Source organism: Mustela lutreola, chromosome 5 (assembly GCF_030435805.1).
Source record: "Mustela lutreola isolate mMusLut2 chromosome 5, mMusLut2.pri, whole genome shotgun sequence".
In the NCBI taxonomy this organism is placed as follows: domain Eukaryota; kingdom Metazoa; phylum Chordata; class Mammalia; order Carnivora; family Mustelidae; genus Mustela; species Mustela lutreola.
The window spans coordinates 134,489,829-134,516,806 of record NC_081294.1 but is presented as its reverse complement, the minus strand read 5'-3'; the positions used below and the strand labels follow the sequence as shown (position 1 = coordinate 134,516,806).

At 38.9% G+C, this 26,978-nt stretch overlaps 1 long non-coding RNA gene across 1 annotated transcript; it reads right to left on the bottom strand.

The window, feature by feature from the left end:
- Positions 1–1,649: 1,649 nt before the first annotated feature.
- LOC131832528 (uncharacterized) lies at positions 1,650–26,906 on the bottom strand. Its single transcript, XR_009354084.1, has 4 exons — positions 26,782–26,906; positions 14,307–14,370; positions 8,210–8,440; positions 1,650–1,859 (listed from the first exon to the last, which is right to left on the bottom strand). It is a non-coding gene; the product is annotated as an uncharacterized LOC131832528 (long non-coding RNA).
- Positions 26,907–26,978: the final 72 nt, after the last annotated feature.

Below are 26,978 nucleotides of genomic sequence, written 5' to 3'. Positions count from 1 at the left end.
CTTAAACAGCTGTGGAAAATTACCAGAGTTCATAGAGTAGGATATTGTGGAAGCTCATCTGTTTGATGTTGTGTTCAATTCAATTCAGGTTTATTAGACCATTTCTCTGTTCCTAACAGGGTGTTGGAGACAAATATAATCTAGATATAATTTCATTACTTAAGAAGCTTAAGACCTAAGAGCAGACTCTGAAGTCAAATATAGAAAATGACTAACGAAAGATCCACGTAAGAAAAAATAAACATATTGGGTTGAGTTCTTCGATTTTCATTTGAGTATTTAGGTTTCTTTAGATAAAAGGGTTAGCACTGCAGTGTCAAAAATATGACCCCAAAAATGGAAAAATTAAATAGACCCTGCGATATCAATTTAGGGAAAAAAACACGTTATTTTGGAGTCATACAGATATAGTCATGATATATTCCTATCTGGGATAATAGCATGATTTGATTTGTCATTTCATTTTATAGTAGCAGAGCTTGTGAATATTTAAATGCTTCCTAATTATGTTTATTAAATGTTATATGTCATTGTTACAATTTTTAAAGTGATTTTGAAAAAATTCTATAAATCAATCTGTTTCTGCAAGACCTATTTCTATAGTACTTATATTTATCACATTTCTACATTTTACATTGAAGAGCATTCAGATAGAAATCAAAGAGCTCTATTATTAACTCAATTACCTCTTTGAAGAAATAGTGAGGACATTTATCAATTATTAGTGGGGAAGAAATGTAGAAACAGGGATTAGAAAACTGGGTTTTCAAAAAAACATAAAAATAAACCTAGGTTTTCAGTCTCAACTAAATCACTTACTAATTGGGTCATTTTGGACAAGTCACTAAACTGTTTTGAATCTAAATGTTCTTATCTATAAAATCGTAATAATAGCAGGATTGTTGTGAGGCTATAAGGTATAAAAAGCACTATACCAAATAATATGAAATTACTTTTCTTTCTTCTTTCTTTAAAAAGATATTTATTTATTTATTTATTTATTTATTTGACAGACAGAGATCACAAGTAGGCAGGGAGGTGGGGGGTGGGTGGGGGGAGACCGGGAAGCAGGCTCCCGATGAGGGGCTCCATCCCAGGACTCTGGGATTATGACCTGAGCCAAAGGCAGAGGCCCCAACCCACTGAGTCACCCAGGCACCCCTGAAATTGCTTTTCAGGGTATAAATTCCTATACAAATATTTATCATACTATCATTATTATCTCCTTGAGAGAAGGTAATGTGAAAAAAATATTTTAATTTCTACTTGAGGCTTACAGAGACATAGTTGTATCAATGGTATTTCAATGGTGTATAAAATAATTGCCAAGTTGACAGAATCACCAAATAACCAATCCCTCCTGGTAGAATAAAAATAGTCAATTAGAACATTTTGCTGGTCTTTGCCAAAGATAACACTCTTTGGCACTTGATATTCATGATGGATTAACATAACTGATACCCAAATAAATCAGTTACATAACTAAGTTTTGAAATTTTTAAAAAATTCATATATAGGAATGCATGAAAATATATATAGATATAGATACAGATATATGTCCTCACTTGGATATATCTACATATTGATAGATATAGATGATATAGACAGGATATATGCATATAGTATAATCATATCAATTTTTATCAATGTTTTTCAACAAATCTTTTAAGAAAGATAGCAATTCAGGGTCCCTAGGTAGTGCAGTTGGTTAAGTATCTAACACTTGATTTTGGCTCAGGTCCTGAATTCAGGGTTGTGATCTCAGGGTCATAAGATGAAGCCCCCAGTCGGACTCTGTGCTCAGTGCAGTCTGCTTGAGACTCTCTCACTCTCTGCCCCTCCTTCTCCATGCTCTCTTTCTATAAAATAAATAATTTAAATAAAGAAAGCCATTAAAGAAAGAAACAAAGATGTGGATAAGAGAATAACACTTTGAATAATTTTGAATATGGGCCACAAATTTACCACAGAATTGCTGAATCTTAGAGTTGGAAGGAATCTTAGATTTTGTATATTCATGCTCTCCACTATATTCCTTACCTTTGGTTTTCTGGCATCTGCTTGCACATAGGAGAATAAATATTGAGCAAGGTAACATGCTCTCTTTTAAAAATAATTTTTCTCTTCCATTTTTAACTAGAATTAGAGAAAATACTTTATATTAAGCTGAAATATCTTAATACCTCCTTAAGTTTTTGTAGACAGACATTTTATGGGACAAGAATATCATTTATTCACTGAACATTTATTGCCAGTTATCAGCTAGCATTCATAAAAGTAGACCCCACTCTCAAACAAGGTGCAATCAAATTTCAGATAAACGCAGCGTAATTATAATTGTTTTCTTCCAACATCAAATCCTCAACTTCATAGAAAAACCTACAAAAAGAATCTAATTGCCTTTCCTGAGGTAATTCTGAATTGATTTTGCAATCGAGTCATTATCACACTTTCCTGTTACTTCCCCAATCCAAATATTTAAATGACAGAGGCATATGCAGAGGGTAGCAGGCTAACAAAATTTGTTCTCCTTTGCATTGGAGATTTTTCTCCACTCCCTATATATACAATAAAAAGTAAAATGGACGAAACTATGAAAATTTTAGATGTCCCCCAAAATATGGTGCTCTGAAATTTTAGGAAGCATATGTTCTATTTGATTTCAGGCAATGTTACCAGATTGTCGGACCTAGCAGTAGTTCCCCCATCGAGTCGGGAAAATTTCTCCACTTTTAAGGGGCCCAGAGAGGAGAACCACTCAAGAGCAGAGGGAAGAGAAGGGAGGCACCGACTTCTGGCAGACACCAGGTCTGACAAAGCAGCTGTGGGATTCTTTCTGCCTCAATCTCCTCAGCTGTGAAGGTGGTAATAAGGGATCTTGAGAGTGACTTGCAGCTTTAAAAACCTGTCATTTCAACTCTTACTGGAATGAAATCAAATACATTTGGGAAAAATAAATGGAATTTCAATATTCCAAAGTATGACAAAGCTTATTAAGGCCCTTTTAGGTTGTTAATGTTTTAGAGCAGATTTCCCGACACAGATTCAAACTAGGTATTGCTGGACAAGGTCATCGAGAGGATATCATGGCTGGTTGACTTGCGAACTGTACCTCAAGCTGAACTTAATCTGTTTCTCCACAACTGGCTCCTCTTATTATGCCCCTCATTCAGATATCTAACCAAGCTAGAAACCCTAGAGTACTCAACTCCCTCCACCCCTCATTTCCTACTTTCTACAAGCCACAATGTCCTGGTGAATCTGCCTCCTTTGTATCTTCTCGGAATGGTCTCTTTTCTCCATCCTCATCACCACAGCTTTTATAAAGGCTCCTATAATTTCTCTTAAGTGATGTGGCCACCCAGCCCATTCTCAACGCTATAGCCCAAGTCCTCATTATAAAAGGAAAATATGATCAGGTTCCTCCTGGATTAAATTATACCTGATTTGTTCACAGTTGCTCTCAAAATAAAATCCAGCTTCTCAACAGAACCTTACAGGCTTTCCATGATCTGACCCCTTCTCTATCCTCTAGCTTCTCCCCTTGTCCCATGCTCCAGTGCAAGCCATTTTAACCTACTTTTATTTTCCTGCGTATGCTGTCCTCTCTATGTTTATATATAATTGTGGATGTCTTATACTTTCAGGCCAGAAATGAAGGAAGGAGGTGGAGAGTCCATATCTGTACTCTCGCAGATTGGAAGGAATAAAACATCCAGGGACATTGTGGGCAGTTACCAAAAGGGGAGGAAAGAAGGCTGGGGGCTAGAGATTGGTGTTTAGTAAGAAAATAAGAGTTAGGTTTAGAAATTGGAACACATTTGTGGGTTTCTCCAAGAAGTGGAAAATCAAGGGGAAGTTCTAGAGAAGAAAGAAAAACATGCCATTATGCACAGACAACTTGAGAGCTAAGGGAGTCACCAATCCCACCTGTTTTCTGATTTCCATTGTTCTCCAGTAGGCATTACATAAGGACATTTCACCTCATTTCTTATGCTCCTAATTAATGATAAAATTAGGAGAACCTAGGTGGCTCAGTCAGTTAAGAGTCTGACTCTTGATTTTGGCTCAGATCATGACTCAGAGTTGTGAGATTGAGTCCCATGTCAGGCTCCACACTGGATGTGGAGTCTGCTTAAGGTTCTGTCTCTCCCTCCGCTCCTCTTCCCCCCCAAATAAAAATAATATAAAGAAACAAAATTAAAAATGGTTAGCATTTACTGAGAATTTAATATGCAGCAATCATTTTTCTTAAGTGCTTGATATAATGTCTCATTTAACTGTCACATCAACCTTAAGAGGGAAATTGTTTTATTCCCATTTACAGATGAGGGCATTGATGAACATGGGTCAAACGTCCTGAAATAATTTTCCATGCTAGCACAGCTAGAAAGAGGAATGATTTGCTCATATATCTGTCTAGAATCAGACATAAAGAAAAGTGGCATCTCAGCCAGACTAGCTCTCTTACCTTTGAATACAGGCTTTGTTTCAATGGTAGATTTTTTTATGGGAATACAATTATTTTATGATTGATATTAAATGTATTAAACTTTGTCTCCTTTATTTAATGATTGCCATGTGCATACCATGAACTTTGTCCTTGAGAAAAACTAGAGTGTGATGATTATTAGATAATTCTTTTCTCCTTCACAGCAGATGAACAGATTGAGACATGGTTAAATGTGGCGGTTTGAGCTATCTTAACTGAACTGAATATAATGCAAAGAAAGTTAATGCACTCAATTGATTGAATGGCCTTGTAAAGACATGACCTTTTCATGAGAGAACTAGAGCTACAACTTATTAATAACATTATTCCCAACCTCTATGTGTATAAACAAAAATCTTTAAACATGAAGAACACTGAGAGATATGAGACACCTGAACCAAGTAAGAGTGGCAAAGTTTTACTGATGTCAGAGCCCAAGATCACACCAAATTAATAAAATGGCAGCTGCATAAGGACAGAGGGGTTTTTAGCATCTAGATGTATACACGTTTTTCTTCTCCCTATATTGAGGATATTGAAGAGGAAATATTTATATGTAGGTATTTATGTATTTATCATTATTATTCTAGAGAGAAAGAGAGAGTGGGTATGGAGAGGTCCATGGGAGAGGGGGAGAATGAATCCAGGCAGATACATGCCGGACACGGGAGCTGAGGCAGGGCTGGATGTCAGGCCCCTGAGTTTATGACCTGAGCCAAAATCAAGAGTCCAAGTTTCAACCAACTGAAAGGAAATATTTTAAAAATCAATATAAATAACATTCCTCTCATGATGACTACCTCAGCCTCAGACTTAAAAGTGTTGAAAAATAATTTTACATAATCTTTCATTGAGAGTCTCTCTTTTAGCATGTATTTCTCATGTAGCTGATTTTCAGCCTGTGTTATGTCAATATCCATGTGAACAAATAAGATAATTATATATAAAATATGTTGCAATTGAAAGAAATGAGGCAGTAGAGGAATGAAGAGATGTGAGGAAGAAAGAATTGCAAAACAGTGGCCCATGTTTTTAAGAATTACAGTTTATCTCCAGAGAGCCCATCCTTTTTTTTTTTTTTTTTTTTTTTTTTAAGATTTTATTTAAAGAGAGAGATAGCACAGGCACAAGAGCAAGGGAGAGGAGCAGAGTCAGAGGACTCGATCCTAGGACTCTGAGATCATGACAAGAGCCGAAGGCCGGCTATTAACTGATGGAGCCACCCAGGTGTCCCCGTCCTCTTTTTATTCAAGATAATTTTCATGTTCTAGCCAGAGCAAAGTAAATTTGGATGCACTTTATCATTAGATTTGCCCATGATATTACTTCCTTGTCATCTGGTGGCCTGGACATAATTAAGTTTCTGTGAATTGGCAATTAAGAATTTTAAGAAACATATTCTCTTCCATATGAATGGGATCCATATAGGAACCTACTAGTGCTGTGTACAAAATGCTGCTCTAGTGGCCAAGAGAAGCTCTTGGTTCTCAGTCGCCTAACTTAAGTCTCCAGAGTAGAAAAAAGCCCTTGGCTGATGTAAAACAACAAACATAATATTCCATATTTTGTGCGTGTGAGAGCCAACTGAAATCCAAGGTAACCATTAGGCTGTGTCTGGTCAACAACACAATAAGTAAAAGGACATTGGCACGGCATTTCTAGCCATCTGGATGCCTAAATAGGATTACTGCTAAGAGCTAACTAGAAATTGTCTGGTAGATTTTATCAAAACAGACACTAGTTCTGGATAATTCAGACCAAAAGACTGATGTTTCCTCTTACCAGAAAATTATCTGAAGAGGGAACTTGAAATCAATGCAAGCCATTTCTTTAAGGCTTCCCTTTACTTTATGAAGACAAAGTCTCAGCCTACACAGAGCCAATGGTGAAACTACCTAAGGGGCAGTTTTTAAGTTGATGGGCATTTGAGAGCCATTTTGTTACTCAAATCCCTTTTCTTTTTCCTTTTGTTTACCATCAAAACACCTACCAAGAGAAGATTCTCCTTTGGTTTTACCATCCATGAGGGTTACTAATAAAGAAAGCAGAAGACTTACTAAGCTGAGTTTGGCTAAAAATTATCCAGTTGTTGAACTGGGCTCAAATTGAGTGGTAATGTATAACATTAGAATTCTGGTCACTTAACCTAAGGAAACATGAAAATATTCAAATGAACAAAAAGTAAAATAAAACAAGCAAACAAACAAAAACCCAAGTCATATGTGTTTAGTGGGTGGAGGAAAAGTAAATTGGCTGATGCAATTCACCAGTTTGATGGAAACGTCAAATCAGTGAAAATAGTTGGAATAGCCTGTGCTAGTTGGTAAGATTTAGTTCAGTTAAATAATATTTATTCTGTAACCTCCGTGTGCCCATCATCATACTGGTTGATGAAATACGATATTATCCTGGTCTCAAATACTTCAAACATATAAATCAATACTTGCAGTTCAGTTCCTCATATCTATGATGGATGTATGAACAAGAATCAGAATTTCTATAGATGTGGAAGTAAAAAACTGGGATGAGGAAAGAAAGAGAATCAGGAAATATGTGTCATTTTCAGTGACAAGGAGAGGAATTCAAAGATAAATAGTGACCAAGATGCCGTTAAATTTCTCCTCTGTTTGGCTAAACTTTAGATAGGCTTGCTTCTGACTTTTAAGGCCCTGTTCTCCTTCCTTTTGAAATATAAATCTTAAAATCCCCTTGCCAATTTTTTAGCTAAGATTGTTTTTCTCAAGGACCTGGGAGCCACCTCTTTGAAATACTCATCAAGAAAGGTAATTCTCAGCATGTTTAGGTGGTTCACCTGGTTAAGCGCCCTACTTGATTTCAGCTCAAGTCATGAGCCCCACATTGAGCCCCAAGCCCCAAGTCAGGCTCTGCAGTCAGTGGAGTAGTCCCCTTGGGAGTGTCTTTCTCTCTCTCTCTCTCCATCTCCCCCTCCCCTACTTTTGTGCACTCTCACATGTGTTTTCTCTCTTCAAAATAAATACATCTTTTAAAAAAAGATGAAAAAAAAGAAAGTTAATGCCTCTATCTCCCAGTCTCTTTGTGAGGATAGAACCCTAAATTCCCTTTGCCAATTAGCAAACACAGGTGGTCCAATCATAGAGAAAAACACAAGAACTTACTATGCAGGACACATCCCACTGATCAACTACTCCCTAATGTCCTCCAGTACTTTTCCAATAGTTCATCTCATGCTCAGAAACCCTCCTGGCCTTTATTTCACTGGAGTTCAGACCGAGCTTCTGGTTTCTCTCCCTTTTTGGGAGGCCCCTTGAATACAGCCTTAAAATCTTGAATAAAGTCTTCCTTACCTGTTTAATTAGTCAGGTAATTTTACTTTGACAATAGAAAGTGGGCAGGTAGACAAGAAAGGAGGACCTTCTCAGAGAACATTGCCCTGGCAAAGATCTGGAAGCATCATATTCTACTACATTTTTGAGGAGATATACCCATGTTTGCTACCTATGTGAGGCTATAGTCCTCACAGATGTCCTTGTGTGCACCTGTGTCTGAGAATTTTCCACCTCCACCCTCTCAGCAGCCCCAGGATGCAGTTGGATGCATTTCTGAGAATCCCACCTAGTGTCTTCTACTCTCTCTCTCTCTCTCTCTCTCTCAGCCTGGAAGAATCTTACTTAATGCCACTGGATTGTAGATCTAAAAATGGTTTACATAGCATATATGATGTTTCATATGTCTTACCTCATTAATAAAAAAGTGATCCTCCTAAAAAGTTGCATCCATAGAGAACATTTGTAGTGTTACAGAAGAATGGAATCCATGTTTAGAACAGCTGGAGGCCTGACCGCAGCCTGAAAGTTATTCTTCTTTTCCCTCGTCCCCATGATCAAAAGAAGAGTAGAACGTGATTCTTTTTCTTGCCCCACACCTGTGGCAGATAGAGCGGTAGCAAGAGCCACAGAGACGTTCTTCCTGAAAGTGCAAGAGGAGCTGTAAGAAATGATCGGTAGCAACGATCTTGGGGACAAAATATTCAAAAACTTTAAATGCAAAAGACAACCCCTGACCTTTAAACCTGAAAATTTATTTCAATATCTGCATACAGAGACCAAGAATATTTTGTATTTGGAAATTAGAGCCCTGAACCCTAGACACTTAGGCCTCCCCTTGAATCTGCACAGGAGGTTCCGAAGAGTCATGAATATCACACCTCCCTCCTGCTCCATCTTCCTGCTGGCTGTGCATTGCTGTTACCTGTTGAACTGTTCATCAGGATAAGATTGAAGTTAAAGAAGCTGTCCACTATTGTTTGGTAGCAATGGGGTGCAAAAAAAAAATCGATTTCGTGTGTCCAGAGTGCACAGGTTAGGTAAGCAAGGCCCGTTCTAGAACATAACCTTGCCCAGCTTCTTGTGTGGGTGTGCAGCCCACTAGGGATGGGCCCCAAATGCTGAGTATCTCCTGGGACAGAGGTCTTAGTGTCTAAGAGGAAGAGTTCTGTATCTTGGTTCCCTTTCTCCCTATTGAAGAAGGGAAAAATTAGAAATTATGCAAGTTAGTGTGAAATATGAAACATTTCTTTTATAACGTTCCTTGGATTTTTTTTTTTTTTTTTTTTTTTGTTATAGCTAGTGGCTTATCTCCCCCTAGTGACTAAAATTGGGCTCTGCAGTTAGAATTTAATTATTAAGCGTTAGCTCTAAGTCCCAACTTTATTTTCTGTCTAAACACTCCTTAGAGACAGCATATGAGAAATCTTAGATTAACTAAGGAGACTCAATATTAGAAAGTCAAATATGGGGCCATCTCATAATGCTTTCTAAGTCCAATTTCTGGGTTTACTGTAAGGGCACATATAATAACTAAGACTTGGTTCTGAGATTGTGATGACAATAATAACAATCATAATAATATAGCTAATATCTGTTGAGGTCTTACTATGTTCCAGAAAACATTATGATGCTTTTAAGTATCACTCATTGACCCCCACAATAACTATGTGAAAAGTTCTCTTGTATCCAATTTTTAGAAGAGAAAACAGATAAAGAGAAGTGAATAATTTGCCCCAAATCCAACCACCTATTAACTAGCAAATCCAAGATTTAAAGCACAGCAGTCTAGCCCCAGAACCTTAAGTCTACACAGCATAGGATAAATGTGTACATTTGGTCTGTGGAATCAGAGAGGCTCCCCACTCCTCTATAGCTGCATGCTCCTTTAAATAGAATGTGATCATGTTTCAAATGCTTGGGAAAGACAGAAGCGCCATAGGAATCCAAGGCTGGAACTTGATCAAGGCATTTCTCAGAGAAATTTCAGAGGTAGCAGCAATTCGACTTCAAATGTTGGTGTGAAGTAGGAAGGCACAGAGAGGGAAGCATGGCCCAAGCTAGGAAGGGCAGCAGGATCAGAGGCAGTAATGCAATCAATGGAGGACATGAGGTAGTGTGGGGGCAGCGAATAGAACAGAACTAGGGGAACAAAGTGGGGGACACTGGAAGGTGTGTGAGGGAGGAGAGGAAAGCTGAAAGATCGGCTTAGACCATATTATTCATGGAGGATCTTAACATCAGGTTAAGAACTTAGATCTTCTCTAATTATTGAGAATTTCTTTAAATAATATTTATGGCTTCTGTCATTTTTCACAAGTAAGATGTGCCCAGTGTGGAAAATCTGGAAACCAAAATGGCAAAGCTAAAACACTATTTATAACTCCACTTCTTTTTGTAATATTTGTAATATATCTTGCAGTCTTTAGCCCACAAACACATTTTAACCCCCTCCAAGAAGCTATTGAACTTTGCATAATAAATATACAGCATTTTGATGTTTTGGTTTTGTCTTTTATTATAGTACATGTCTATTATAAATAAAATAGAAGCATAAGCATTAAAAGCAAAAGTAAAATCGTAAGCATTTCCAAGCTCCTATGGTTAAAAATCACTTTTATTGTGTGTGTATCTTTGTATGTATATGTCTGTACGTACCCCCTTGGGAAAAAAACAGATCTCATTCAAAAATACAATAATAGGGGCGCCTGGGTGGCTTAGTGGGTTAAACATCTGCCTTAGGCTCAGGTCATGGTCTCAGGGTCCTGGGATCAAGCCCCACATTGGGCTCTCTGCTCAGCAGGGAGCCTGCTTCCCCCTCTTCCTCTTTCTGCCTCTCTGCCTGCTTGTGATCTCTCTCTATGCCAGGTAAATAAATAAAACCTTTTTTAAAAAATAGAATAGGGGTGCCTGGGTGGTTCGGTGGGTTAGGCCACTGCCTTCGGCTCAGGTCATGATCTCGGGGTCCTGGGATCGAGCCCCACGTCTGGCTCTCTGCTCAGCGGGGAGCCTGCTTCTCTCTGCCTCTCTGCCTGCTTGTGATCTCTCTGTCAAATAAATAAATAAAATCTTTAAAAAAAAATAGAATAATAATTTATAAACTGTCTTAGACCCTGAAGTTTTCTCTTAACATATGATGAACACCTTGCTTGTGTAGATACATGTATTGCTGATACATGTATTTCTACATCAAAATTTAATGGCTGCATCCTTTACAAAATAACTTACACAAGCTCATATTTTTTAATTGCTTTTGCGTCTTTGTTGAAAATCAATGAACTACATATGCGTGGGTCCATTGTTAGATTCTCTGTTCTATTGACCTATTTGTCTTTCTTGATTGAGTGTAACTTTAAACTAAGATTTGCAGTCCGAGAGTAGAAGTTAGCCAAATTTTGTTCTCCTTTTTCAAAGTTGTTGTGGCAATTCTATGCCCTCTGCATTTCCATATGCGTTTTAGAATCAGCTATTAAGGGGAATGTGGGTGGCTCAGTGTGTTAGGGCCTCTGCCTTCAGCTCAGGTCATGATCTCAGGGTCCTGGGATCAAGCCCTGCATCGGGCTCTCTGCTCAGTGGGGAACCTGCTTCCCCCCCTCTCTCTGCCTGACTCTCTGCCTATTTGTAATCTCTGTCTTCGAATAAATAAGTAAAATCTTAAAAAAACAAAAAAAAGAATCAGCTGTTAAAATGTATGAATAAACCTGTTGAGATTTTCATTAGGATTGTCATATCTATCAAATCAAATTAGGGAGAATTAATGTTTTATCCATTACCATGGCATTTATCTCTATTTAGGAGTTCTTAATTCCTCTCAGTATAGATTGCAGTTCTCAGCATATAAGACCTGCAGATTTCTTCATATTTATTTCTAGGTAATTCATATTTTTATGCTATCATAAATGGTATTATTATTTTGATTTCAATTTCCAATTGTTTGTTGCTACTATATTGATCTCACTTCTTCCAACCTTGTTAAACTTACTTATTAACTCTAGTAAATATACATATATATATAGACTCCATCAGATTTTCTATACAGATGATGGTGCCATTTGTGAATAAAGACCATTTTACTTCTTCATCTCCAATCTGGACATCTTTTATTTCTCTTTCTTGTCTGGATGGACTGATTAAAACCTCTATTGGTAAAAGTAGGCATGCTTGCATGTTTCCTCATCTTAGGGGAAAGAATTTTGTCTTTTAAGTATGAGTTAATGATCCAGTTTTTGTTGTTGCTCTTTATCAGGCTGAGGATATTCCTTCTGTTCCCAGTTTGCTGAGGGCTTTTATCAGCATTGGATGTTGGCTATTTGTCAAATGATTTTTCTCCATCTTTGGAGATGATCGTTTTTTAGTCTATTAACATGGTGAATTACATTGACTGGTTTTCAAATGTTGAACAAACTTTGCATCCCTGAGGTAAACTGCACCTGATCAAGATGCATTATCATTTTAATATAGTGTTAGATGTGATTTGTTCAAATTGGTAAGAAATGGCGTCTCCATGTTCATGAAGGATATTGTTATGCAGTTTTCTTATGTTTTTCATGTTGTGGTATCATAGTTATGCGAGCTTCACAGATTGAGCTGAGAAGTACTCAATTTTCTGGAAGAGTTTGTGTTGAAATACTTTTTTTTTTAAAGATTTTATATTATTATTTTTATTTATTTGACAGAGATCCTAGGTAGGCAGAGAGTCAGGCAGAGAGAGAGGTGGGAATCAGGCTCCCTGCTGAGCAGAGAGCCCAATGCGGAACTTGATCCCAGGACCCTGAGATCATGACCTGAGCCGAAGGCAGAGGCTCAACCCACTGTGCCACCCAGGCGCCCTGAAATATTTTTCCTCTTTAAACGTTTGGTAGAATTCACTTGTGAAGGCATCTAAGAACAGAATTTTCTTTGTGGGAAGATTTAAAACTCCAAGGCTCTTCCAGTTATTTATTTCTTCTTGAATAAGACTGGTAGTTTGTATCTTTTAAGGAATTTGAACGTTTTCCTGTTACTTAAGGTGAACGCTGATGTCATTGTCTTTCTTCTTTTTTAAATAGGCATTTAGAGCAAAAAATATTCCTTCTTGTTACTGCTATAGCTGTATTCCATAAATTTTCAAGTGATTTTTCATTTTTACTTAGTTAAAATTTTTCTTAATTTCTTTTTTGATTTCTTTCTTGACCTATTGACTATGTAAACATACATTACTTATGTATTTGAGGTTTGTCCAGATAACTATCTGTTACTGATTTCTAATTTCATTCCACTGTGGTCAGAGAACATATTTTGTGTGTCTTTGGTTAACCTCTATCTTGATTGCAAACAGAAATTCAATCCCCTGCTTTTGGACTGGTAGGTTGTTTCTAATTTTTGTACTATTGAAAACAACTCTTAAATGAAGATGAATTTGAAATCTTTGCACCCATTCTCATTTTCTTAGATAAATTACAAGAAATAAAAATTTTGACTCAAAGAGTGTTTACTTCTTTTTGTAGAATTTGTATATACTACTAGGTGGCTTGTTTCATGCTTTGCTTTATATTCAATAATCTGCACATATTTTCTTTTCTTTTTTTTTTTTAAAGATTTTATTTATTTATTTGATAGAGAGAACTCACAAGTACACTGAGAGGCAGGCAGAGAGAGAGAGAAGGAAGCAGGCTCCCTGCTGAGCAGAGAGCCCGATGCGGGACTCGATCCCAGGACCCTGAGATCATGACCTGAGCTGAAGGCAGCGGCTTAACCCACTGAGCCATCCAGGCGCCCCTGCACATATTTTCTTCAGAACAATAATTGCTTTCTGTAACATTTTCTTAATCACTGCATAATATTTTATTTACATACAAAAGTATATTTAACCATCCTCTATTGTTGGACATCTCAACTCTAATTTGGGACAAGTTTCCATCATGCTTTAATAAATCACATTGTGGATCATTTGTTTATTAAAGAGGATTGACCTCATAAAAGCAGTGATTTAGGAAAGTTAGTCAGGAAGCAGGATAGAGGATAGATTTGGGCTGAGAAAGACTGGAAGCAGGGAAATGTGTCCCATCACAGTAGGATTCTAATGTAATACTACATGAATGAGGTTCTAATGGTGACAAATGAGTGGAGGTGACAGGATAGGTGGAATAAATACTAAAACAAAAGAATCTATCACACATAGTGACTGATTTTGTGAAAATTAAAATCAATCTCTATCTTAAAAGCAGTGGCATTTTTAGATAAAATTGTCTTCACATTTTATCTTCAAAATATCCATTTTCTTAGCATTTGTTCTCACCTGTCAAGCAGTAATGTTTCCTAATCACACAATAATGCTTTCTTCATAGATAATAGAAGAATCTAGGGACACTATTTGCTAAAGCAATTCTATCTAAGGAAGAACAGGATTCATGTAACTCCCTATTACTTTATAAGGAATTTTCTTAGTCTCAAGATGTTTTGCCCTTTTGAGTTATATCCTTACCATTTAGAGAAACAACAAATTTGAGAACCATCCTTAACTTTATTACCTTATTGCACTTGTATTTGTTGTCTTTCAGTGCTTTAAGGCAAAATGTCTGTGATCCACTTGACCTAGAGAAGGAGAAGTTATTTTCCTGTTGATATACACCTGGGAGAATGCCACCCACTGCTCTGGTGCCAGCGCTTCCCGAGTGCCCAGAGCAGGCGGAGGCTGACTGAGTGTGTTCAGTGAGCAGACAAGACTTTTGTCTAAGCTTCCCAGCACACCTTTCTTTATCCCACCCCCTTTCCTTTCCACTTCTCTTTCCTACCTTTCTCACCTTACAATTTCTGAATGCTCCATGAAATGCCCATTATTGTGCACATTGGTGCAATTTATCGCTTATTTTATCTGATTCAGCTGTTTGCTCAAACTTTTTAAAAAATAAAATCAGTCATCTCATTTTAAGTTCTCTCCTGATCACTTCCCTAAAAGACTTAGCCTTGGCCAGATCATCACAGTCACATCTCGAGAGGCTTGATCTCATGGCTAGGTCCAACTCATTAGACTAAGCACCAAATTTCCTCACAAACCCCCTAAAAAAAAACCCAACACTATCAGTTTCTTTACTGCTCATTTAAGGTCAAAAAGCCATACTATGGGGGCGCCTGGGTGGCTCAGTAGGTTAAGCCTCTGCCTTCAGCTCAGGTCATGATCTCAGGGTCCTGGGATCAAGCCCCGCATTGACCATAGCAATACTATGGTCATCAAAATGTGCTTGAAGAAAACCCAGTTTCCATTCACTGTGTGGTCTTCCGGAATATTTTAGTTGGTCAACTGTATAACTACTTCAACCCCAAACTCAGTCCCATAGGAGTCAAGGAGCACCAACTTTTTATTTTTCTTAAGTTCTTATTTAAATTCCAGTTAGTCAACATATAGTGTAATATACACACAGTGTAATATATACAATATGTATGTATTATAACATATACAATATATATATTATGTATATAACATACAGTGTAATATACACATACAGTGTAATATACAATGTATATACCCTATAATATTTCACAGTGTAATACACTTCCAAACATCACCTGATGTTCATCACTATAAGTGCCCCCCTTAATCCCCAACACCTGTTTCACCCACCCACCCCCCACCCCACCTCCCCTCTGTAATAAATTCGTCCTTTATAATTCAGAGTCTATTTCTTGCTTTGCCTCTCTCTCTCTCTTTTTCCCTCTTTGCTTATTTGTTTCATTTCATAATCCCACATATAAGTAAAATCATATGGTATTTGTCTTTCTGACTTATTTCATTCAGCATAATACTCTCTAGTTCCATTCACGTCATTGCAAATGGGAAGATTTCATTCTTTTTTTTTTTTTTTAAGATTTTGTTTATTTGACTGACAGAGATCACAAGTAGGCAGAAAGGTAGGCAGAGAGAGGAGGAAGCAGGCTCCCCGCTGAGCAGAGAGCCCAAGGTGGGGGCTTGATCCCAGCATCCTGGGATCATGACCTGAGCCGAAGGCAGAGACTTTAACCCACTGAGCCACCCAGGTACCCCAAGATTTCATTCTTTTTTATAACTGAATGATATTCCATTATATATATATTTTCTATTATATATATATACACTCCACTATACACACACACATACACACACACACACACACATACACATACACTACATCTTCCCTATCCATTCATCAGTTGATAGACACTTTGGTTATTTCCATGATTTGGCTGCTGTAGATAATGCTGCTATAAAGATTGGGGCACATGTATCCCTTTGAATTAGTGTTTTTATATTCTTTGGGTAAATATCTAATAGTACAATTGCTGAACCCTAGGGCACTTTTATTTTTAACTTTTTGAGGAACCTCCATACTGTTTTCCAGAGTGGCTGCACCAGTTTGCATTCCCAATAGTGCATGAGGGTTCCCCTTTCTCCATATCCTTGTCAGCACATGTTCTTTCTCGTGTTGTTGATTTTAGCCATTCTGACAGGTGTGAGGTGATAGCTCATTGTGGTTTTGATTAAGAAGCACCAACTTTAAATATACCAGTTTACGAATTATTTCCCTCCCTCCTTAAGTCCATCTGCAACTTTGACAGTCTTAGGCTGCTTAAATCCCTTTTGTCATGTGCATATAATACTGGTGATGATTACCCATCCAAATTCCACCAAATGCTTTTAAAATACTCTCTACTTCTCCACTACTATCTCAAGGGTCATTCGCTAAGTCTCTGAAGACACTGAACCCATTTCTATCATGTGTTGTAAATTCCTATTTAGTATTGAGTTGGCAGCCCCAAATTCTCTCAATAAAGTATAATGATTTTTCAGGAAGAATAAATATCATTGTATTTTCAATATTTTCATTGAATACTTACTGACTTGGTACCTTGGGAAAGTTACTTATACTCTAAGCAGTAGTGGATTGGAGCAGGGACCTGCTTATGGGAGCCAACTATGAAATTTTCAAGAGTTTTGCCTATAAGTTTTTTAAACTTTGGAGACTTGAAATCAATCATGGTAAGAGTGTTTACCACAGATGATGGCAAAATGCTACAAATGGGGCACTTCTTTCTGCACAGAGAGCTGGTTTACCAGCTTACTACTGTCTTAGTTTTTTAGTTTTTTTAGCCTTAGTTTCTTCATCCATAAAATGAGAAAAATAAAATTTCAATCAGTATTGAACACATTCAGTTGCAGTAAACATAATTTCTTTGCTAGTTTAAACACAAAAGGAATTTGCTAGAGTTTTAAATGCCCTATTTGCTAGAGTCTTAAATGCCCTATAGAATTATAGAGAAGACTGATAAAATAGGTTATAGTTTGAGTTCTCAAAAACAAATTTGAGATTGATGCTGCAGAACTGAGTCACCAGGGAGCCTACTATCTCCTCTATAGTCAGGAGGTTACCTGCCCATTTGGGAAGCTGCTGCTAAGGTTATCAGTTGTAAGATGACTTTGCCTCTCCCAGGTTCAGGAAAGCCTCCTTGATCAAGAAGCCATTACAGGCAAACCCGCACACTGCCTCTAACTGCCGCTTGCTTTCTGAATATTTCAAGATAACATCTGACTGACAGAAACTATTGTTCAACAGAACTGCAGCTGCACAGGAGGCTTGGAAATACAGTCGTTATTCAGAGTATCTTGTGAGCCAATAAGAATTCGGAGATTCTATTGCCAAAGATCAATAGAAAGGTGGAGAGTAGCTACTGGAGTACGGCTAGCAGTCTGCCATTGTCCATCCATTTTTATCCCTGAGATCTTCGAACACCCTTTTCCCCAAACAGAATAATTCATAGCCTCCCTATGAGGTATGACTTCCAAGTCCCATCCAGAGATTGAACCCAGTTTAAAGGCCAGGATATCTGAATGACTCCACGTCCTCTCCATCAAGTCCAGATGGGACTATCTGTGGACAAGTGACCCAGGAAGTGACAGGTGAGTTATCCTCCTATGTCCAATGACAAGAGCACCAAGAACAGCAACAACAACAACAACAACACACACACACACACACACACAAAATCCAAAAGTGGAGTAGGAACCAGATAATGATAATAAAAATTCCCTTCAGAAAAATATTGTGCTGGGCAGGCATTTCAGGGACCTCTGCCCTGGTAATAGATTACTATGATTTTCTAGGTTAGCCTATCTAACAGCCTCTGGTTCCTCTCACATCTCCATGACTACTGGCTTTGTTTTCTTGGTGGTCCTTCCTTATCCATGAGACTCCTTGACCACATTGGAACTGGGCATTGGAGAGTCTTCCTTTCTTGGGGTTGTAAAACTTTCACATCCTGCTTTTTTTCTGGTGCAGGTTCAGCTACTTACGTTTGCTTGGTGCTGATCATCAGGCTGTGGCAGGCCAGGGTGACAGTTTCTGTGGTAAAGAGCTTCCTCGTCAACTTGACGGACTTCCAGTCTTCTGATCAGCTCCAGTGTGAGAATTGTACCCAAAGAATTCATCTAGGGGCGCCTGGGTGGCTCAGTGGGTTAAGCCGCTACCTTCGGCTCAGGTCATGATCTCAGGGTCCTGGGATCGAGTCCCGCATCGGGCTCTCTGCTCAGCAGGGAGCCTGCTTCCTCCTCTCTCTCTCTGCCTGCCTCTCTGCCTACTTGTGATCTCTTTCTGTCAAATAAATAAATAAAATCTTTAAAAAAAAAAAAGAATTCATCTAGACGTTTAACATAAATATATGTTAAATTTAAATACATTTTGTTATATATTAAAACCTGACGATCTAGTTTTAATTATTAGCTATGTTCTACACAGTCTCTTTTCAACCTAATGGTGGTGTTTAGCTTGAATTATGCCCCCCACCCCTGCCAAAAAAAGATCTGTTTGATTCTTGGCACTTACTATGTCAGAATGTGACCTTATTTGGAGACAATCAACTTGGACATAATCAAGTTAAAATGAGGTCCATTAGAGTGAGCCCCAATTCAATATTACTGGCATTCTGATAAAATTTGGACACACAGGCATACATGGAGCTGTCATGTGAAGAGAAAGGTAGTGATCTAGGTAAGGCCCCCACAAGCCAAAGAATGCCAAAGGTTGCCAGAAAACCACCAGGAGCTGTGGGAGAGCCATGGAACAAATTCTTCATCACCTCTCTCAGAAGAAACCAACTCTGCTGACAACTTGACCTTGAACTTCTAGCCTCTAGAACTGAGACAATACATTTCTATTTAAGCCACTCAGTTTGCACCATTTTGTGACAGCAGCCCCAGCAAATTAGTAAAGGTGGCTACCATACTGTGCTACAGTAAGACTCTTGCATGGTAGGGCAACACTCTTCAGCTCATCTATGCGGCTGGGCTGGTTCTCATTGTCTAGACCATACTCTCTACTTCTCCGCTACTGTCTCAAGGGTCATTAGCTAAGTCTCTGAAGACACTGAACCCATTGTGCTTTGGAGAGGTGCTTGTAAATAGTTGGGACCACAGTGCTCCTTTAGAGCAAACTCTTATTTTTGCTTAAGTGTGAAAGTACAGACACAATTGACTTTTTCAACAGTGTGAGGCACCACATTATTAGGCTCACAAATATTTTAGATTCTCTGCCACAGGTGGAGATACTCTGCAAAAGCTTTAGATTCCTGTCCCTTTCTTCACAGGTATATTCCTTTCATTTTTCTTGGCAGACTGGCCAGATCTAGATATAGATCATCTTTCTCTTGTAACACTTGGCTGAAAATAGCCGAAGCAACCAACCTATACCATCATGAATTTTTCCAGCCCTTTAATCTACTGCTGCAGGCTCCATCAGTATGTAATCTACCCTGCAAGGTATTTTAGGCAACCATTTATCAAATACTTTGCCACTGCATTACAAGGGTCTCCAGTTTTCCACACTGTTAGACCTGTCCATATCATCTACCACTTGGACGGCTAAGTCAAGGAAGTGTACATTAATATCTTTTAGGGCAGCACCCCACTTATAAATTCCAAATTTTGTATGGTCAGAATTCACTCACAGAGAACAGAATTCATTTTAGCTAGTTTAATCAGAAAGGGATTTAGTACAGGTTTTGTTATGGCTTAGAGAATCAGTGGAGGACTGAAGATACAATCAAGGATTCCTTTGAGAACAGTAGAACAGAGTGAGGCCACCCATGCAAATGTTCCTATGGCTACTGGAAAACCACCAAAATCATAAAGCAATTTTGTACTGGGCAGGGGATTGGGAAACAGAAACATATGGTAGAATTGCAGAAGCAGTAAAAGCACGACTTCTACCTTACAAATCTCTCACAAGCACATCTGATTAGCAGGATCCAAGTCAGTTCAGAGCTCTGGCTATCAGAGTCTCAAAAATGTCTCTTATTCTGGACTGTGATGTGCCCAGCTACAAATCAAGGGCTCTATTTCTGAGTAAGAAACGGGGGAAGGAGATAAAGCACAAGTAGTCTGGTTATGAGTATAAATATTTTAGGGTTACTTCTGACATAGAGCCGGCCCTTAATAATTGACAAATTTATGAAAACATGATATAAGTTCCCTCTTGGAGAAAATGTGCACACAATCAGAAATAATTAGATCAGGTCTTGTAAAAGGCAAACTACGGCACAACTATTGTGCACTTTTATTTGTTCAAGTGCAATAATACAGTGTTCTCTGAGCTGGAATATTTACAAATGTAACTTCCCGGTTAACACAGTTCACTCTCTGCAGGAGTAATAGACCTTATAAGTTAAAGGTCCAGTTCGGGTCCTCTTGAAGTCTCCTACACTTTATTCTTTCTCAAGAGGTTTCACCTCCCCATGTCTTCTGGTACCCATGATCTAAGGAAATAAGAGCTCTCAGAGGTGTTTCAAGCTTCGCTGCATCTTTTTACAAATTTGAATTTTAAATCTAGATTGGTGAAATATGTTTTAGGGCAAAGGTCAGTAAAGTTTTTCTATAAAGGGTCAGCTGGTATTTTCAGCTTCATGGGCCATAGAGTGTCTGCTGCGGTTTCTCAGTCTCAATGTTGTAGTGTGAAAGTAACCATAGACAGCATACAGATTAATGAGAGTGCCTGGGTTCCAACAAAACTGTATTTACAAAAAAGGTGAGGGACCTAATTGGGCCCATGGGCTGTCATTTGCAGACCCTTGTTTTAGAGAACTGCATGAAATAAATGGAAAAAAAAAAATTCAGGGGCACCTGGCAGGCTCAGTCAGTGGAGCATATGACTCTTGATCTTGGGGTTGTGAATTCAAGCCCCACATTGGAGGTAAACTTTACTCTAAAATAAAATAAAATAAAATAAAATAAAATAAAATAAAGAACTATTAAAGAAGAGGAGAGATGAAATTCATCAGAAGTATCTTGCTGATCCCTTCAGATATGGATCTAGTTGGCACTTCTCTTCTTCCTGTGGGTGGGGAGTCTTTTCACATAGTTGGCAATTTTCAAACACTCAACATAACTGCTGGTGTCTGAGATAGCACTTGCCTCTGGTTTCACTGTATAGTCACGTGTCTATATTTTCCTGAACCTAAGCACAACATGAAATTTCTTTAACTTTAATAACCATCCTCATAATGGAAACAGCAAGGGGCTCCCAACTGTACTCAGCCACAGCTGAAGCAACCCATGTATTTTTCTGCCAGCCCCGACTGTGGGCTGGGTTTGCCTACAGGCTCCTGATAGCCTTGAAATACCATGAGTTCCTGGGACCTACTGTAGCCCATCATGCCCAGATGGAAATTCCACTGCAGTCCTGCCCTGACAAGGCACCCGCTTAGGTACTAAAGGGGAGTGGCACTCTTAGCACAGTGACAGAGCAATCACATCTGACCTTTGCCATTGATTAGCCTTGTGACCTTAGGATAATTACTTAAACTTTCTAGGCTTCATTTTCCAAATACACAAGATGGGGAGCATGACATAGCTCCTTAGAGCAGTGCCTAGACTATAGCAAACATTCCATAGATACTATCTACACTGGAGAAATTGCTATTAGCTATTTGTGTACCTTAGGATCATTATATTGGTTTTTTGTTTGTTTAAAGTTTTTATTTGAATTCTAGTTGGTTAACATATAGGGTAAACCCAGTTTCGGGTGTAGTACTTAGTAATTTATTACTTACAACATCCGGTGCTCATCACATTGTTAATTGGCTTTCTTTTTCATCTGAATATTTTGAAATAAGAACAATAGGCAAAATTTGAGTTTTGCTTGCTTCTTGTTTTCATTTGTTTTAACTATGGTCTCCTCATGAATATTTTGTATACATTGGGTTAGCATGTTTTTCTATTCAGCTGCCCTAAATTTTCTTAAAAGTATATGTATTTTGGGAGCACCGGGCTGGCTCAGTCAGGACAGTATGCGACTCTTGTTCTTGGGGTCATGAGTTCAAGCACCACACTGGGCCTTCAGCTTATTAAAAAAAAATTTTTTTTAAATATGTGTGTGTGTGTGTGTGTGTGTATTAGAGTGGGGATGGAGGGACAGAGAGAAAGGGAGGGAGGGCATCTTTATTTTTTTTAATTTTTAAATTTTTTTATAAACATATAATGTATTTTTATACCCAGGGGTACAGGTCTGTGAATCACCAGGTTTACACACTTCATAGCACTCACCATAGCACATACCCTCCCCAATGTCCATAACCCCACCACCCTCTCTCGACCCCTCTTCCCCCCGTAACCCTCAGTTTGTTTTGTGAGATTTAGAGTCTCTTATGGTTTGTCTCCCTCCTGATCCCATCTTGTTTCATTTATTCCTTTCCTACCCTCTAAGCTCCCCATGTTGCCTCTCCACTTCCTCATATCAGGGAGATCATATGATAATTGTCTTTCTCTGATTGACTTATTTTGCTCAGCATAATATGGAGAGACGGAATCTTAAATAGGACCCATGTCCACCCCAGAGCCCACTAGGGCAGAGGGGTGCGAGGGGGGTTGCTCGCACAACACCGAGATCATGACCTGAGCTGAAATCAAGACTCAGATGCTTAACCAACTGAGTCAGATGCTTAACCAACCCAGGTGCCCCAGTGTATGTATTTTTTAAAACAAATAAGTATAAAGCAGGAAATAGTAGAGCAGACAGCACAAAAGAACAAAGCACGAAAACTGAGTAACAAAAATTAATACCGTGGACACTCCAGTATTTTGTCCACTGATTCTTACCAGTTGGTATTCATCTGGCTTGGTATCTTCATACATAAGCCTCGATTCCTTTTCTTTTCTGATAGTTCTTGAACTCTAGTCACACTGGTCTTAGATTAGCTCTGTGACATCATCCAGTGGGGCATGTTGGAAGTCACATTGCTAACCCACTCCCTTAAAGACTGATTTAGTAGTTTCAGAATAGGGTATGAAGTCTGTATATTCAAGGTGCCTCCCATGTTGCAGACGCATGGGAGACTCGGGGACCTCTGCTCTGTACATTCACTCGTGTTTTCACTCAGGAGTTCCTCCCCAGCCCGCACAATCCACACAGTGCCAAAAACTGTTCCAACCTCTGCAGCAAACAATTACAACTACCCTGTTAAGGAGATGTTCTTAATCCCATAGTATAGGTGAGGAAATGAAGGCCTGATTATGTTTAGTAATTTGTTCAAAGCCTTTTGCCTCTTTCCTTGACAACCTGTAATTAATACCATAGTTGATGTTAATTCATTTGTTTAAGCATGTAAAAACTCTCCTTGGGTAGATGGGCCAAGCCTTGCTCTTCAGTGAAAGTCAGGGATTGATGACAAGAAACAGAAAGCCAGGGGTGCCTGGGTGGCTCAGTGGGTTAAGCATCTTCCTTTGGCTCAGGTCACCATCCCAGAGTCCTGGGATGGAGGCCCAACATTGGATTCCCTGTTCAGTAGGTAGTCTGCTTCTCTCTCTCCCTCTGCCACTCCCCGCTGCTTATGTTCTCTCTCTCTCTCTCTCTCTCTCTCTCTAATAAATAAATAAATAATCCTTTAAAAAAAAAAAAAAAGCAAGGAAAAAAAAAAAAAGGAACAGAAACCCATTCAAAAAACTTGAAAAAGGCTTATAGAAAGGATATAGGAGAATATCATGGAACCTGAATGTTGAAAATACAGCTTGGCCTTAAGGAAATTGGATTAAACACAGTCTTGGATGTTTGAGATCCTTGAAATAACAGAGGAGATAGATAATTCTCACGTATTTATTTTCCCAACCTATGTGTCAATGTTTGACACCTGTAAGTTTCTCCAGCCAAGGTACAGGAGCTGCCCTTTGTCTTCCTATACCTGTAAATGGAACATTTCAGGTCCCTCCTTCTTGCATAGCTGCCACTAGGATGCCTACTCTCAACACTCTTCCTCCTCCTCCTCCCTGTTTTCACCAGGCTCCTGGCCTTTGCTGGATAGAACAAAGGAAGAAAGTGTTGCAGGGGAAAAGAGGTCCTTTATTCCCTAAGGGCTCTTTCATTCTATTTTTGTTCTTTTTTAAGTTTTTATTTAAATTCCAGTTAGTTAATATATAGTGTAATATTAGTTTCAATAAGGCTCTTTCACTCTAAATGAGCGAAATCAACTCAAACGGACTTAAAAAAAAGGAAAAGAAATTTACTGGATTATGTAAATAAAAGGTTCAGGATTAAGTCCAGCTCTGGAATTGGCTGGGGATCACATTATAAACTGCCCCAGCTTCAACAATTTTCCTATAGCAGGCATTTAATAGATATTTGTTGAATTGAATTAAGACTATGGATTTTCCAGAGTCAGGTTATTTAAGCATAGGATTTGTCATATATCCTGGTTGTGATATACAGAGGTTTTATTTTTATTAATGTAAATATTTATTAATATTAATATGTTAAGTATTTTTATTAATATTACACAGTGTGTAATATTTTATTTTATTTTTGATTGAAGAATTTGGAAGCCAGAATTTTTTTTTTTTTAAGTTTTCAAGTAGTTAGGGATATTTGTGCATGTGTGTTTATATTACCTCCTGGTAAGAAATTGTGAATACATTATTTTGGTGTTTTGCAATTTTTTTGTTTTTCTTTTTGGAAATTCTTTCTTTAGATATGTTAATATGTTCAGTCTGATTACAGTCAGGGCTTGGCAAAGAAGCTGTTTTGTCACTTTAGGGTGACCTTTCATCTAGCTCATCAGGTACATTATGTCTCTTGCATACTTGAACTCTGTATAGAAAGATTATTTCTCCATTTTCAAACTACTTGGAGGAGGGACTTGTCTGTGGCCCTATATACTACAGTCCCCTCATGAGTTCAGTAATAAATGTGCATACCTTACAGGGCTGTTATCGGGATTAAATGAGTTAATATATGTAAAATGCCTAGCACTGTGCCTGGTCCATAGTAAGCCATCAATAATTAGCTCCAGATGATGAACCTGCAGTTTTGCTTTCAGTAGTATTCTACTTTGATAGATAAAGAATGGTTTTAATTACCACAACTTCTTTCTAACCAAGAAGATCACAAAAACAGATGAAGAACAAAAGGTAAAGAAAGACTTCCCTACTGGGCATCAATGCGATGACTTCATGTAGCAACTCTTAACACAACAATGACAACAACAACAAAAGCCAAACTGATTTTGTTTTAAATTTGTTCTACCAGGTTCTTTGAGAGAGTCTGCAGAGTTGCTGAGCAATGTGTTCATGGCTGAATCCTAATAGATTCTAATTTCCTATTTTTTGAGGACTTGTTCCTCTCCACCAATACACTGTAAACCTTTGGGGCAGATATTGGTCTTTTCCTTCCTGGTCTTCACTGTTGCACACAGGTGCCCAATAGAGAGCTGTGAAGCACATCACAAGTTTTGTGAGGCCTTTCAGCTACTGCAAAATTAAGGAATCTGCCTTAAGAGCTATGCCCAGGCCTCTAGTCGCTTGTTTCTTTCTTATTATTGATCATTATCGTGGTCCTTGTTTGCATACATATTCGACAATAATTTCAGATGATGTGGTAAAGTGCTTTGTATAAGGTCTTACATACTTTATACCTCACCGAATCCACTTAAGAGCCCTCCTCCCCCACCAAGGTAGGTGAGTTTTTCAGATGATTACATGTGAAATAATGGAGTAGTAATAACCAGCCAAATTATTATTCCTTTTATGGATAAGGTAAGCTTTTTAATTTTTTTTTTTTTTTAAGATTTTATTTGAGAGAGAGAGCAGCGCGAGAGAGCGAGCACACAAGGCGGGGGCAGAAAGAGAGCGAGAAGCAGGCTCCCCCCCGCCCCCAACCCCCTGCTTGAGCTGGGAGCCAGGCGGGGCTCATCCCAGGTCCTGGGATCACCACCTGAGCTAAAGGCACACGCTTAACGGACCGAGCCACCCATTGTGTAAGCTTTCACAATGAGGTAAGATTTTTGAAATCCGCCAGTAATAACTGGCAAGTGGTGTTTGATGATTCCTTCAATGACATCAACTTAAAAACCTATGAATTATTATTTGTTCTCACTGCCAAGTCCACCAACAATGACTAACGGTGCAGCGCTGCATGCCCTCATACTCTTGGACCTCAAACCAAATATCCCTGTAACTATAATTTGTAAACACCCGATATTTCGTATTCAGATTTGCCAAACACCTTGTCAGATGAAAACCAGAATACTCGCGAGGCTGCGAAAGCCACCTGCCACACCCCTCCTCTTCTCTATTTTCAAGGTGGTCTTCGGTCTCCCTTATCTGAGGGCAAACTTTTGGCGGAAGCTCAATTAGCTCTAAGTCATGGGAGGCGGAAGCCTGAAGGATCCTTCATCCAGTGCCCAGGCGCCCTTTCCTCCCTCTCTCTCTCTTTCTCTCTCTCTCTCTCTCCCTCTCTCCCTCTTAACCTGACTTTTGATCCTGAGAGGGAGAGTGCGGCCGCGTACGTCTCCACAGCCCTCTGAATTTAGGACAGCTTTATCCCGCATTGTAGTCATTCACTCCCTCCCGTGTTCGTATTTCTCCCAGCTGGTTTTACTGCCTCGAAAAAGTTTTTCGCCATTAATTGGTTGCGGGAAGCCCGGCCGGAACCTCCCTCACCCACCATCCCACACAGGCAGGAAACCTTGGACCGCCTCGCGCCACCCCAAACTCACGAGAAATCATTCCATTCCCAGCGACCAATCAGCGCTCCGCACGCTGCCGCGCCAGCCAATCCAACCAAACACACGTTGCCCCGGCCAATTTAGGCCAGAAGCTCTTCGGCTGCACCCGGTCTAGCAGGGGACTTGGCTGGGTGATTGGTCCTCTTTCCCTGAAGGGCTTGTGTCTTCCCATTGGCTGCGAGCGGGGC